The sequence below is a fragment of the Rhipicephalus microplus genome, unplaced genomic scaffold (assembly GCF_043290135.1).
Source record: "Rhipicephalus microplus isolate Deutch F79 unplaced genomic scaffold, USDA_Rmic scaffold_13, whole genome shotgun sequence".
NCBI lineage: Eukaryota > Metazoa > Arthropoda > Arachnida > Ixodida > Ixodidae > Rhipicephalus > Rhipicephalus microplus.
In genome coordinates, this window is record NW_027464586.1 from 5,658,537 (window position 1) to 5,672,605 (window position 14,069).

The window sequence follows — 14,069 nt, forward strand, 5'->3', positions numbered from 1 at the left end:
AAATATGTTTTGATGGTGGTGAGTGTGAAGCAGGACTGTCTCCGTGACGCAATTGGCTAGCGCGATCGGCTGTTAACCGAAAGGTTGGAGGTACGAGCCCACCCGGTGGACGTGCGGCGCTTTTTTTTCTTTGGCCTGATATCTTTGAAGATATGTCCTGACGGTGGTGAGAGTGGAGCACGACTGTCTCCATGGCGCAAGTGGCTATGCGATCGGCTGTTAACTGAAAGGTTGGAGGTTCCAGCCCTCCCGGGAGTGGTGTGTTGCTTTTTTTTGGGCTGATAGCTTAGAAGATATGTTCTGATGGTGGTGAGTGTGAAGCAGGACTGTCTCCGTGACGCAATTTGCTATCGCGATCGACTGTTAACCGAAAGGTTGGAGGTACGAGCCCACACGGTGGTGGTTGGCACTTTTTTTTTCTTTGGGCTGATAGCTCTGAAGAAATGTTCTGACGGTGGTGAGAGTGGAGCACGACTGTCTCCGTGGCGCAATTGGCTATGCGAAAGGCTGGTAACCGGAAGGTTGGAGGTTCGAGCCCTCCCGGGAGTGGTGTGTTGCTTTTTTTCTTTGGGCTGATAGCTTTGAAGATATGTTCTGATGGTGGTGAGAGTGGAGCAGGACTGTCTCCGTGACGCAATTGGCTAGCGCGAACGGCTGTTAACCGACAGGTTGGAGGTACGAGCCCACCCGGTGGAGGTGCGGCGCTTTTTTTTCTTTGGGCTGATAGCTTTGAAGATATGTCCTGATGGTGGTGAGAGTGGAGAACGACTGTCTCCGTGGCGCAATTGGCTAGCGCGATCGGCTGTTAACCGAGAGGTTGGAGGTACGAGCCCACCCGTTGGTGGTGCGGCGCTTTTTTTTCTTTGGGCTGATAGCTTTGAAGAAATGTTCTGATGGTGGTGAGAGTGGAGCACGACTGTCTCCGTGGCGCAATTGGCTATGCGAAAGGCTGTTAACCGGAAGGTTGGAGGTACGAGCCCACCCGGTGGAGGTGCGGCGCTTTTTTTTCTTTGGACTGATAGCTTTGAAGATATGTCCTGATGGTGGTGAGAGTGGAGCACGACTGTCTTCGTGGCGTAATTGGCTAGCGAGATCGGCTGTTAACCGAGAGGTTGGAGGTTCGAGCCCACCCGGTGGTGATGCGGCGATTTTTTCCCTTTGGGCTGATAGCTCTGAAAAAATGTTCTGACGGTGGTGAGAGTGGAGCACGACTGTCTCCATGGCGCAAGTGGCTATGCGATCGGCTGTTAACTGAAAGGTTGGAGGTTCCAGCCCTCCCGGGAGTGGTGTGTTTCTTTTTTTGGGCTGATAGCTAAGAAGATATGTTCTGATGGTGGTGAGAGTGGAGCACGACTGTCTCCGTGGCGCAATTTGCTATCGCGATCGGCTGTTAACCGAAAGGTTGGAGGTACGAGCCCACACGGTGGTGGTGCGGCACTTTTTTTTCTTTGGGCTGATAGCTCTGAAGAAATGTTCTGACGGTGGTGAGAGTGGAGCACTACTGTCTCCGTGGCGCAATTGGCTATGCGAAAGGCTGTTAACAGGAAGGTTGGAGGTTCGAGCCCTCCCGGGAGTGGTGTGTTGCTTTTTTTTCTTTGGGCTGATAGCTTTGAAGATATGTTCTGATGGTGGTGAGAGTGGAGCAGGACTGTCTCCGTGGCGCAATTGGCTAGCGCGATTGGCTGTTAACCGAAAGGTTGGAGGTACGAGTCCACCCGGTGGTGGTGCGGCGCTTTTTTTTTTTGGGCTGATAGCTCTGAAGAAATGTTCTGACAGTGGTGTAAGTGGAGCACGATTGTCTCCGTGGCGCAATTGGCTAGCGCGATCGGCTGTTAACTGAGAGGTCTGAGGTTCCAGCCCTCCCGGGAGTGCTGTGTTGCTTTTTTTTGGGCTGATAGCTTAGAAGATATGTTCTGATGGTGGTGAGCGTGGAGCATGACTGTCTCCGTGGCGCAATTTGCTATCGCGATCGGCTGTTAACCGAAATGTTGGAGGTACGAGCCCACATGGTGGTGGTGCGGCACTTTTTTTTCTTTGGGCTGATAGCTCTGAAGAAATGTTCTGACGGTGGTGAGAGTGGAGCACGACTGTCTCCGTGGCGCAATTGGCTATGCGAAAGGCTGTTAACAGGAAGGTTGGAGGTTCGAGCCCTCCCGGGAGTGGTGTGTTGCTTTTTTTCTTTGGGCTGATAGCTTTGAAGATATGTTCTCATGGTGGTGAGAGTGGAGCAGGACTGTCTCCGTGGCGCAATTGGCTAGCGCGATTGGCTGTTACCGAGAGGTTGGAGGTACGAGCCCACCCGGTGGTGGTGCGGCGCTTTTTTTTCTTTGGGCTGATAGCTTTGAAGAAATGTTCTGATGGTGGTGAGAGTGGAGCACGACTGTCTCCGTGGCGCAATTGGCTAGCGCGGTCGGCTGTTAACCAACAGGTTGGAGGTTCGAGCCCTCCCGGGAGTGGTGTGTTGCTTTTTTTGGGCTGATAGCTTAGAAGATATGTTCTGATGGTGGTGAGAGTGGAGCACGACTGTCTCCGTGGCGCAATTTGCTATCGCGATCGGCTGTTAACCGAAAGGTTGGAGGTACGAGCCCACAGGGTGGTGGTGCGGCACTTTTTTTTTCTTTGGGCTGATAGCTCTGAAGAAATGTTCTGACGGTGGTGAGAGTGGAGCACGACTGTCGCCGTGGCGCAATTGGCTATGCGAAAGGCTGTTAACAGGAAGGTTGGAGGTTCGAGTCCTCCCGGGAGTGGTGTGTTGCTTTTTTTTCTTTGGGCTGATAGCTTTGAAGATATGTTTTCATGGTGGTGAGAGTGGAGCAGGACTGTCTCCGTGGCGCAATTGGCTAGCGCGATTGGCTGTTACCGAGAGGTTGGAGGTACGAGCCCACCCGGTGGTGGTGCGGCGCTTTTTTTTCTTTGGGCTGATAGCTTTGAAGAAATGTTCTGATGGTGGTGAGAGTGGAGCACGACTGTCTCCGTGGCGCAATTGGCTAGCGCGGTCGGCTGTTAACCGACAGGTTGGAGGTTCGAGCCCTCCCGGGAGTTGTGTGTTGCTTTTTTTATTTTGGGCTGATAGCTTTGAAAATATGTTTTGATGGTGGTGAGTGTGAAGCAGGACTGTCTCCGTGACGCAATTGGCTAGCGCGATCGGCTGTTAACCAAAAGGTTGGAGGTACGAGCCCACCCGGTGGACGTGCGGCGCTTTTTTTTCTTTGGCCTGATAGCTTTGAAGATATGTCCTGACGGTGGTGAGAGTGGAGCACGACTGTCTCCATGGCGCAAGTGGCTATGCGATCGGCTGTTAACTGAAAGGTTGGAGGTTCCAGCCCTCCCGGGAGTGGTGTGTTGCTTTTTTTTGGGCTGATAGCTTAGAAGATATGTTCTGATGGTGGTGAGAGTGGAGCACGACTGTCTCCGTGGCGCAATTTGCTATCGCGATCGGCTGTTAACCGAAAGGTTGGAGGTACGAGCCCACACGGCGGTGGTTGGCACTTTTTTTTTCTTTGGGCTGATAGCTCTGAAGAAATGTTCTGACGGTGGTGAGAGTGGAGCACGACTGTCTCCGTGGCGCAATTGGCTATGCGAAAGGCTGTTAACCGGAAGGTTGGAGGTTCGAGCCCTCCCGGGAGTGGTGTGTTGCTTTTTTTCTTTGGGCTGATAGCTTTGAAGATATGTTCTGATGGTGGTGAGAGTGGAGCAGGACTGTCTCCGTGACGGAATTGGCTAGCGCGATCGGCTGTTAACCGAAAGGTTGGAGGTACGAGCCCACCCGGTGGAGGTGCGGCGCTTTTTTTTCTTTGGGCTGATAGCTTTGAAGATATGTCCTGATGGTGGTGAGAGTGGAGAACGACTGTCTCCGTGGCGCAATTGGCTAGCGCGATCGGCTGTTAACCGAGAGGTTGGAGGTACGAGCCCACCCGTTGGTGGTGCGGCGCTTTTTTTTCTTTGGGCTGATAGCTTTGAAGAAATGTTCTGATGGTGGTGAGAGTGGAGCACGACTGTCTCCGTGGCGCAATTGGCTAGCGCGGTCGGCTGTTAACCAAAAGGTTGGAGGTTCGAGCCCTCCCGGGAGTGGTGTGTAGCTTTTTTTTATTTTGGGCTGATAGCTTTGAAAATATGTTTTGATGGTGGTGAGTGTGGAGCAGGGCTGTCTCCGTGACGCATTTGGCTAGCGCGATCGGCTGTTAACCGAACAGTTGGAGGTACGAGCCCACCCGGTGGAGGTGCAGCGCTTTTTTTTCTTTGGACTGATAGCTTTGAAGATATGTCCTGATGGTGGTGAGAGTGGAGCACGACTGTCTTCGTGGCGTAATTGGCTAGCGAGATCGGCTGTTAACCGAGAGGTTGGAGGTTCGAGCCCACCCGGTGGTGATGCGGCGATTTTTTCCCTTTGGGCTGATAGCTCTGAAAAAAGGTTCTGACGGTGGTGAGAGTGGAGCACGACTGTCTCCATGGCGCAAGTGGCTATGCGATCGGCTGTTAACTGAAAGGTTGGAGGTTCCAGCCCTCCCGGGAGTGGTGTGTTGCTTTTTTTTGGCTGATAGCTAAGAAGATATGTTCTGATGGTGGTGAGAGTGGAGCACGACTGTCTCCGTGGCGCAATTTGCTATCGCGATCGGCTGTTAACCGAAAGGTTTGAGGTACGAGCCCACACGGTGGTGGTGCGGCACTTATTTTTCTTTGGGCTGATAGCTCTGAAGAAATGTTCTGACGGTGGTGAGAGTGGAGCACTACTGTCTCCGTGGCGCAATTGGCTATGCGAAAGGCTGTTAACCGGAAGGTTGGAGGTTCGAGCCCTCCCGGGAGTGGTGTGTTGCTTTTTTTTCTTTGGGCTGATAGCTTTGAAGATATGTTCTGATGGTGGTGAGAGTGGAGCAGGACTGTCTCCGTGGCGCAATTGGCTAGCGCGATTGGCTGTTAACCGAAAGGTTGGAGGTACGAGTCCACCCGGTGGTGGTGCGGCGCTTTTTTTTCTTTGGGCTGATCGCTTCGAAGATATGTTCTGATGGTGGTGAGAGTGGAGCACGACTGTCTCCGTGGCGCAATAGGCTAGCGCGATCGGCTCTTAACCGAAAGGTTGGAGGTACGAGCCCTCCAAGGAGTGGTGCGTTGCTTTTTATTCTTTGGGCTGATAGCATTGAAGTTATGTTCTGATGGTGGTGAGAGTGGAGCAGGACTGTCTCCGTGGCGCAATTGGCTAGCGCGATGGGCTGTTAACCGAAAGGTTGGAGGTACGAGCCTACCCGGTGGAGGTGCGGCGCTTTTTTTTCTTTGGGCTGATAGCTTTGAAGATGTGTTCTGATGGTGGAGAGAGTGGAGCACGACTGTCTCCTTGGCGCAATTGGCTAGCGCGATCGGCTAGTAAGCGAGAGGTTGGAGGTTGGAGCCCACCCGGTGGTGCGGCGATTTTTTTCCTTTTGGCTGATAGCTCTGAAGAAATGTTCTGACGGTGGTGAGAGTGGAGCACGATTGTCTCCTTGGCGCAATTGGCTATGCGATCGGCTGTTAACTGAAAGGTTGGAGGTTCCAGTCCTCCCGGGAGTGGTGTATTGCTTTTTTTTCTTTGGGCTGATAGCTTTGAAGATATGTTCTGATGGTGGTGAGAGTGGAGCACGACTGTCTCCGTGACGCATTTGGCTAGCGCGATCGGCTGTTAACCGAAACGTTGGAGGTACGAGCCCACCCGGTGGAGGTGCGGCGCTTTTTTTTCTTTGGACTGATAGCTTTGAAGATATGTCCTGATGGTGGTGAGAGTGGAGCACGACTGTCTTCGTGGCGTAATTGGCTAGCGCGATCGGCTGTTAACCGAGAGGTTGGAGGTTCGAGCCCACCCGGTGGTGATGCGGCGATTTTTTCCCTTTGGGCTGATAGCTCTGAAAAAATGTTCTGATGGTGGTGAGAGTGGAGCACGACTGTCTCCATGGCGCAAGTGGCTAGGCGATCAGCTGTTAACTGAAAGGTTGGAGGTTCCAGCCCTCCCGGGAGTGGTGTGTTGCTTTTTTTTGGGCTGATAGCTAAGAAGATATGTTCTGATGGTGGTGAGAGTGGAGCACGACTGTCTCCGTGGCTCAATTTGCTATCGCGATCGGCTGTTAACCGAAAGGTTGGAGGTACGAGCCCACATGGTGGTGGTGCGGAACTTTTTTTTTAGGGTGATAGCTCTGAAGAAATGTTCTGACGGTGGTGAGAGTCTAGCACGACTGTCTCCGTGGCGCAATTGGCTATGCGAAAGGCTGTTAACCGGAAGGTTGGAGGTTCGAGCCCTCCCGGGAGTGGTGTGTTGCTTTTCTTTGGGCTGATCGCTTTGAAGATATGTTCTGATGGTGGTGAGAGTGGAGCACGACTGTCTCCGTGGCGCAATAGGCTAGCGCGATCGGCTCTTAACCGAAAGGTTGGATGTACGAGCCCTCCAAGGAGTGGTGTGTTGCTTTTTATTCTTTGGGCTGATAGCTTTGAAGATATGTTCTGATGGTGGTGAGAGTGGAGCACGACTGTCTCCGTGGCGCAATCGGCTAGCGCGATCGGCTGTTAACCGAAAGGTTAGAGGTACGAGCCCACCCGGTGGTGGTGCGACGCTTTTTTTTTGGGCTGATAGCTCTGAAGAAATGTTCTGACAGTGGTGTGAGTGGAGCACGACTGTCTCCGTGGCGCAATTGGCTAGCGCGATCGGCTGTTAACCGAAAGGTTGGAGGTTCGAGACCTCCCGGGAGTGGTGTGTTGCTTTTTTTTTATTTTGAGCTGATAGCTTTGAAAATATGTTTTGATGGTGGTGAGTGTGGAGCAGGACTGTCTCCGTGGCGCAATTGACTAGCGCGATGGGCTGTTAACCGAAAGGTTGGAGGTACGAGCCTACCCGGTGGAGGTGCGGCGCTTTTTTTTCTTTGGCTGATAGCTTTGAAGATATGTTCTGATGGTGGAGAGAGTGGAGCACGACTGTCTCCTTGGCGCAAATGGCTAGCGCGATCGGCTGTTAACCGAGAGGTTGGAGGTTGGAGCCCACCCGGTGGTGGTGCGGCGATTTTTTTCCTTTTGGCTGATAGCTCTGAAGAAATGTTCTGACGGTGGTGAGAGTGGAGCACGATTGTCTCCATAGCGCAATTGGCTATGCGATCGGCTGTTAACTGAAAGGTTGGAGGTTCCAGTCCTCCCGGGAGTGGTGTATTGCTTTTTTTTTCTTTGGGCTGATAGCTTTGAAGATATGTTCTGATGGTGGTGAGAGTGGAGCACGACTGTCTCCGTGGCGCAATTGGCTAGCGCGATCGGCTGTTAACCGAAAGTTTGGAGGTACGAGCCAACCCGGTGGTGGTGCGGCGCTTTTTTTTCTTTGGGCTGATAGCTTTGAAGAAATGTTCTGATGGTGGTGAGAGTGGAGCACGACTGTCTCCGTGGCGCAATTGGCTAGCGCGGTCGGCTGTTAACCGACAGGTTGGAGGTTCGAGCCCTCCCGGGAGTGGTGTGTTGCTGTTTTTTATTTTGGGCTGATAGCTTTGAAAATATGTTTTGATGGTGGTGAGTGTGAAGCAGGACTCTCTCCGTGACGCAATTGGCTAGCGCGATCGGCTGTTAACCGAAAGGTTAGAGGTACGAGCCCTACCGGTGGAGGTGCGGCGCTTTTTTTTCTTTGGCCTGATAGCTTTGAAGATATGTCCTGATGGTGGTGAGAGTGGAGCACGACTGTCTCCGTGGCGCAATTGGCTAGCGCGATCAGCTGTTAACCGAGAGGTCTGAGGTTCCAGCCCTCCCGGGAGTGGTGTGTTGCTTTTTTTTGGGCTGATAGCTTAGAAGATATGTTCTGATGGTGGTGAGAGTGGAGCACGACTGTCTCCGTGGCGCAATTTGCTATCGCGATCGGCTGTTAACCGAAAGGTTGGAGGTACGAGGCCACATGGTGGTGGTGCGGCACTTTTTTTTTCTTTGGGCTGATAGCTCTGAAGAAATGTTCTGACGGTGGTGAGAGTGGAGCACTACTGTCTCCGTGGCGCAATTGGCTATGCGAAAGGCTGTTAACCGGAAGGTTGGAGGTTCGAGCCCTCCCGGGAGTGGTGTGTTGCTTTTTTTTCTTTGGGCTGATAGCTTTGAAGATATGTTCTGATGGTGGTGAGAGTGGAGCAGGACTGTCTCCGTGGCGCAATTGGCTAGCGCGATTGGCTGTTAACCGAAAGGTTGGAGGTACGAGTCCACCCGGTGGTGGTGCGGCGCTTTTTTTTCTTTGGGCTGATCGCTTTGAAGATATGTTCTGATGGTGGTGAGAGTGGAGCACGACTGTCTCCGTGGCGCAATAGGCTAGCGCGATCGGCTCTTAACCGAAAGGTTGGAGGTACGAGCCCTCCAAGGAGTGGTGTGTTGCTTTTTATTCTTTGGGCTGATAGCATTGAAGTTATGTTCTGATGGTGGTGAGAGTGGAGCAGGACTGTCTCCGTGGCGCAATTGGCTAGCGCGATGGGCTGTTAACCGAAAGGTTGGAGGTACGAGCCTACCCGGTGGAGGTGCGGCGCTTTTTTTTCTTTGGGCTGATAGCTTTGAAGATATGTTCTGATGGTGGAGAGAGTGGAGCACGACTGTCTCCTTGGCGCAATTGGCTAGCGCGATCGGCTAGTAAGCGAGAGGTTGGAGGTTGGAGCCCACCCGGTGGTGCGGCGATTTTTTTCCTTTTGGCTGATAGCTCTGAAGAAATGTTCTGACGGTGGTGAGAGTGGAGCACGATTGTCTCCTTGGCGCAAGTGGCTAGGCGATCAGCTGTTAACTGAAAGGTTGGAGGTTCCAGCCCTCCCGGGAGTGGTGTGTTGCTTTTTTTTGGGCTGATAGCTAAGAAGATATGTTCTGATGGTGGTGAGAGTGGAGCACGACTGTCTCCGTGGCTCAATTTGCTATCGCGATCGGCTGTTAACCGAAGTTGGAGGTACGAGCCCACATGGTGGTGGTGCGGAACTTTTTTTTAGGCTGATAGCTCTGAAGAAATGTTCTGACGGTGGTGAGAGTCTAGCACGACTGTCTCCGTGGCGCAATTGGCTATGCGAAAGGCTGTTAACCGGAAGGTTGGAGGTTCGAGCCCTCCCGGGAGTGGTGTGTTGCTTTTCTTTGGGCTGATCGCTTTGAAGATATGTTCTGATGGTGGTGAGAGTGGAGCACGACTGTCTCCGTGGCGCAATAGGCTAGCGCGATCGGCTCTTAACCGAAAGGTTGGATGTACGAGCCCTCCAAGGAGTGGTGTGTTGCTTTTTATTCTTTGGGCTTATAGCTTTGAAGATATGTTCTGATGGTGGTGAGAGTGGAGCACGACTGTCTCCGTGGCGCAATCGGCTAGCGCGATCGGCTGTTAACCGAAAGGTTAGAGGTACGAGCCCACCCGGTGGTGGTGCGGCGCTTTTTTTTGGGCTGATAGCTCTGAAGAAATGTTCTGACAGTGGTGTGAGTGGAGCACGACTGTCTCCTTGGCGCAAATGGCTAGCGCGATCGGCTGTTAACCGAGAGGTTGGAGGTTGGAGCCCACCCGGTGGTGGTGCGGCGATTTTTTTCCTTTTGGCTGATAGCTCTGAAGAAATGTTCTGACGGTGGTGAGAGTGGAGCACGATTGTCTCCATAGCGCAATTGGCTATGCGATCGGCTGTTAACTGAAAGGTTGGAGGTTCCAGTCCTCCCGGGAGTGGTGTATTGCTTTTTTTTTCTTTGGGCTGATAGCTTTGAAGATATGTTCTGATGGTGGTGAGAGTGGAGCACGACTGTCTCCGTGGCGCAATTGGCTAGCGCGATCGGCTGTTAACCGAAAGTTTGGAGGTACGAGCCAACCCGGTGGTGGTGCGGCGCTTTTTTTTTCTTTGGGCTGATAGCTTTGAAGAAATGTTCTGATGGTGGTGAGAGTGGAGCACGACTGTCTCCGTGGCGCAATTGGCTAGCGCGGTCGGCTGTTAACCGACAGGTTGGAGGTTCGAGCCCTCCCGGGAGTGGTGTGTTGCTGTTTTTTATTTTGGGCTGATAGCTTTGAAAATATGTTTTGATGGTGGTGAGTGTGAAGCAGGACTCTCTCCGTGACGCAATTGGCTAGCGCGATCGGCTGTTAACCGAAAGGTTGGAGGTACGAGCCCTACCGGTGGAGGTGCGGCGCTTTTTTTTCTTTGGCCTGATAGCTTTGAAGATATGTCCTGATGGTGGTGAGAGTGGAGCACGACTGTCTCCGTGGCGCAATTGGCTAGCGCGATCAGCTGTTAACCGAGAGGTCTGAGGTTCCAGCCCTCCCGGGAGTGGTGTGTTGCTTTTTTTTGGGCTGATAGCTTAGAAGATATGTTCTGATGGTGGTGAGAGTGGAGCACGACTGTCTCCGTGGCGCAATTTGCTATCGCGATCGGCTGTTAACCGAAAGGTTGGAGGTACGAGCCCACATGGTGGTGGTGCGGCACTTTTTTTTTCTTTGGGCTGATAGCTCTGAAGAAATGTTCTGACGGTGGTGAGAGTGGAGCACGACTGTCTCCGTGGCGCAATTGGCTATGCGAAAGGCTGTTAAAAGGAAGGTTGGAGGTTCGAGCCCTCCCGGGAGTGGTGTGTTGCTTTTTTTTCTTTGGGCTGATAGCTTTGAAGATATGTTCTCATGGTGGTGAGAGTGGAGCAGGACTGTCTCCGTGGCGCAATTGGCTAGCGCGATTGGCTGTTACCGAGAGGTTGGAGGTACGAGCCCACCCGGTGGTTATGCGGCCCTTTTTTTCCTTTGGGCTGATAGCTTTGAAGAAATGTTCTGATGGTGGTGAGAGTGGAGCACAACTGTCTCCGTGGCGCAATTGGCTAGCGCGGTCGGCTGTTAACCGACAGGTTGGAGGTTCGAGCCCTCCCGGGAGTGGTGTGTTGCTTTTTTTTGGGCTGATAGCTTAGAAGATATGTTCTGATGGTGGTGAGAGTAGAGCACGACTGTCTCCGTGGCGCAATTTGCTATCGCGATCGGCTGTTAACCGAAAAGTTGGAGGTACGAGCCCACATGGTGGTGGTGCGGCACTTTTTTTTCTTTGGGCTGATAGCTCTGAAGAAATGTTCTGACGGTGGTGTGAGTGGAGCACGACTGTCTCCGTGGCGCAGTTGGCTAGCGCGATCGGCTGTTAACCGAAAGGTTGGAGGTTCGAGCCCTCCCGGGAGTGGTGTGTTGCTTTTTTTATTTTGGGCTTAGAGCTTTGAAAATATGTTCTGATGGTGGTGAGTGTGGAGCAGGACTGTCTCCGTGGCGCAATTGATTAGCGCGATCGGCTGTTAACCGAAAGGTTGGAGGTACGAGCCTACCCGGTGGAGGTGCGGCGCTTTTTTTTCTTTGGGCTGATAGCTTTGAAGATATGTTCTGATGGTGGTGAGAGTGGAGCACGACTGTCTCCTTGCGCAATTGGCTAGCGCGATCGGCTGTTAACCGAGAGGTTGGAGGTTGGAGCCCACCCGGTGGTGGTGCGGCGATTTTTTTTCTTTTGGCTTATAGCTCTGAAGAAATGTTCTGACGGTGGTGAGAGTGGAGCACGATTGTCTCCATGGCGCAATTGGCTATGCGATCGGCTGTTAAATGAAAGGTTGGAGGTTCGAGTCCTCCCGGGAGTGGTGTATTGCTTTTTTTTCTTTGGGCTGATAGCTTTGAAGATATGTTCTCATGGTGGTGAGAGTGGAGCAGGACTGTCTCCGTGGCGCAATTGGCTAGCGCGATTGGTGTTAACCGAGAGGTTGGAGGTACGAGCCCACCCGGCGGTGGTGCGGCGCTTTTTTTGGGCTGATAGCTTTGAAGAAATGTTCTGATGGTGGTGAGAGTGGAGCACGACTGTCTCCGTGGCGCAATTGGCTAGCGCGGTCGGCTGTTAACCGACAGGTTGGAGGTTCGAGCCCTCCCGGGAGTGGTGTGTTGCTTTTTTTATTTTGGGCTGATAGCTTTGAAAATATATCTTGATGGTGGTGAGTGTGAAGCAGGACTGTCTCCGTGACGCAATTGGCTAGCGCGATTGGCTGTTAACCGAAAGGTTGGAGGTAGGAGCCCACCCGGTGGAGGTGCGGCGCTTTTTTTTCTTTGGCCTGATAGCTTTGAAGATATGTCCTGATGGTGGTGAGAGTGGAGCACGACTGTCTCCGTGGCGCCATTGGCTAGCGCGATCGGCTGTTAACCGAGAGGTCTGAGGTTCCTGCCCTCCGGGAGTGGTGTGTTGCTTTTTTTGGGCTGATAGCTTAGAAGATATGTTCTGATGGTGGTGAGAGTGGAGCACGACTGTCTCCGTGGCGCAATTGGCTATGCGAAAGGCTGTTAACCGGAAGGTTGGAGGTTCGAGCCCTCCCGGGAGTGGTGTGTTGCTTTTTTTTCTTTGGGCTGAGAGATTTGAAGATATGTTCTGATGGTGGTGAGAGTGGAGCAGGACTGTCTTCGTGACGCAATTGGCTAGCGCGATCGGCTGTTAACCGAAAGGTTGGAGGTACGAGCCTACCCGGTGGAGGTGCGGCGCTTTTTTTTCTTTGGGCTGATAGCTTTGAAGATATGTCCTGATGGTGGTGAGAGTGGAGCAGGACTGTCTTCGTGACGCAATTGGCTAGCGCGATAGGCTGTTAACCGAAAGGTTGGAGGTACGAGCCCACCCGGTGGAGGTGCGGCGCTTTTTTTTCTTTGGGCTGATAGCTCTGAAGAAATGTTCTGACGGTGGTGTGAGTGGAGCACGACTGTCTCCGTGGCGCAGTTGGCTAGCGCGATCGGCTGTTAACCGAAAGGTTGGAGGTTCGAGCCCTCCCGGGAGTGGTGTGTTGCTTTTTTTATTTTGGGCTTAGAGCTTCGAAAATATGTTCTGATGGTGGTGAGTGTGGAGCAGGACTGTCTCCGTGGCGCAATTGGTTAGCGCGATCGGCTGTTAACCGAAAGGTTGGAGGTACGAGCCTACCCGGTGGAGGTGCGGCGCTTTTTTTTCTTTGGGCTGATAGCTTTGAAGATATGTTCTGATGGTGGTGAGAGTGGAGCACGACTGTCTCCTTGCGCAATTGGCTAGCGCGATCGGCTGTTAACCGAGAGGTTGGAGGTTGGAGCCCACCCGGTGGTGGTGCGGCGATTTTTTTTCTTTTGGCTTATAGCTCTGAAGAAATGTTCTGACGGTGGTGAGAGTGGAGCACGAATGTCTCCATGGCGCAATTGGCTATGCGATCGGCTGTTAAATGAAAGGTTGGAGGTTCGAGTCCTCCCGGGAGTGGTGTATTGCTTTTTTTTCTTTGGGCTGATAGCTTTGAAAATATGTTCTGATGGTGGTGAGAGTGGAGCACGACTGTCTCCGTGGCGCAATTGGCTAGCGCGATCGGCTGTTAACCGAAAGTTTGGAGGTACGAGCCCACCCGGTGGTGGTGTGGCGCTTTTTTTTCTTTGGGCTGATAGCTCTGAAGAAATGTTCTGACGGTGGTGAGAGTGGAGCACGACTGTCTTCGTGGCGCAATTGGCTATGCGATCGGCTGTTAACTGAAAGGCTGGAGGTTGGAGCCCTCCCGGGAGTGGTGTGTTGCTTTTTTTTCTTTGGGCTGATAGCTTTGAAGATATGTTCTCATGGTGGTGAGAGTGGAGCAGGACTGTCTCCGTGGCGCAATTGGCTAGCGCGATTGGTGTTAACCGAGAGGTTGGAGGTACGAGCCCACCCGGCGGTGGTGCGGCGCTTTTTTTGGGCTGATAGCTTTGAAGAAATGTTCTGATGGTGGTGAGAGTGGAGCACGACTGTCTCCGTGGCGCAATTGGCTAGCGCGGTCGGCTGTTAACCGACAGGTTGGAGGTTCGAGCCCTCCCGGGAGTGGTGTGTTGCTTTTTTTATTTTGGGCTGATAGCTTTGAAAATATATCTTGATGGTGGTGAGTGTGAAGCAGGACTGTCTCCGTGACGCAATTGGCTAGCGCGATTGGCTGTTAACCGAAAGGTTGGAGGTACGAGCCCACCCGGTGGAGGTGCGGCGCTTTTTTTTCTTTGGCCTGATAGCTTTGAAGATATGTCCTGATGGTGGTGAGAGTGGAGCACGACTGTCTCCGTGGCGCCATTGGCTAGCGCGATCGGCTGTTAACCGAGAGGTCTGAGGTTCCAGCCCTCCCGGGAGTGGTGTGTTGCTTTTTTT

At 52.7% G+C, this 14,069-nt stretch overlaps 6 non-coding genes across 6 annotated transcripts; all 6 read left to right on the forward strand.

The window, feature by feature from the left end:
- Positions 1–2,965: 2,965 nt before the first annotated feature.
- On the forward strand, positions 2,966–3,042 carry TRNAN-GUU (transfer RNA asparagine (anticodon GUU)). Its single transcript has one exon. It is a non-coding gene; the product is annotated as a tRNA-Asn (tRNA).
- A 4,331-nt stretch (positions 3,043–7,373) lies between these two features.
- On the forward strand, positions 7,374–7,450 carry TRNAN-GUU (transfer RNA asparagine (anticodon GUU)). Its single transcript has one exon. It is a non-coding gene; the product is annotated as a tRNA-Asn (tRNA).
- A 2,414-nt stretch (positions 7,451–9,864) lies between these two features.
- TRNAN-GUU (transfer RNA asparagine (anticodon GUU)) lies at positions 9,865–9,941 on the forward strand. Its single transcript has one exon. It is a non-coding gene; the product is annotated as a tRNA-Asn (tRNA).
- Positions 9,942–10,748: 807 nt separating this feature from the next.
- Positions 10,749–10,825, forward strand: TRNAN-GUU (transfer RNA asparagine (anticodon GUU)). Its single transcript has one exon. It is a non-coding gene; the product is annotated as a tRNA-Asn (tRNA).
- A 947-nt stretch (positions 10,826–11,772) lies between these two features.
- Positions 11,773–11,849, forward strand: TRNAN-GUU (transfer RNA asparagine (anticodon GUU)). The gene has a single exon. It is a non-coding gene; the product is annotated as a tRNA-Asn (tRNA).
- Positions 11,850–13,680: 1,831 nt separating this feature from the next.
- On the forward strand, positions 13,681–13,757 carry TRNAN-GUU (transfer RNA asparagine (anticodon GUU)). The gene has a single exon. It is a non-coding gene; the product is annotated as a tRNA-Asn (tRNA).
- Positions 13,758–14,069: the final 312 nt, after the last annotated feature.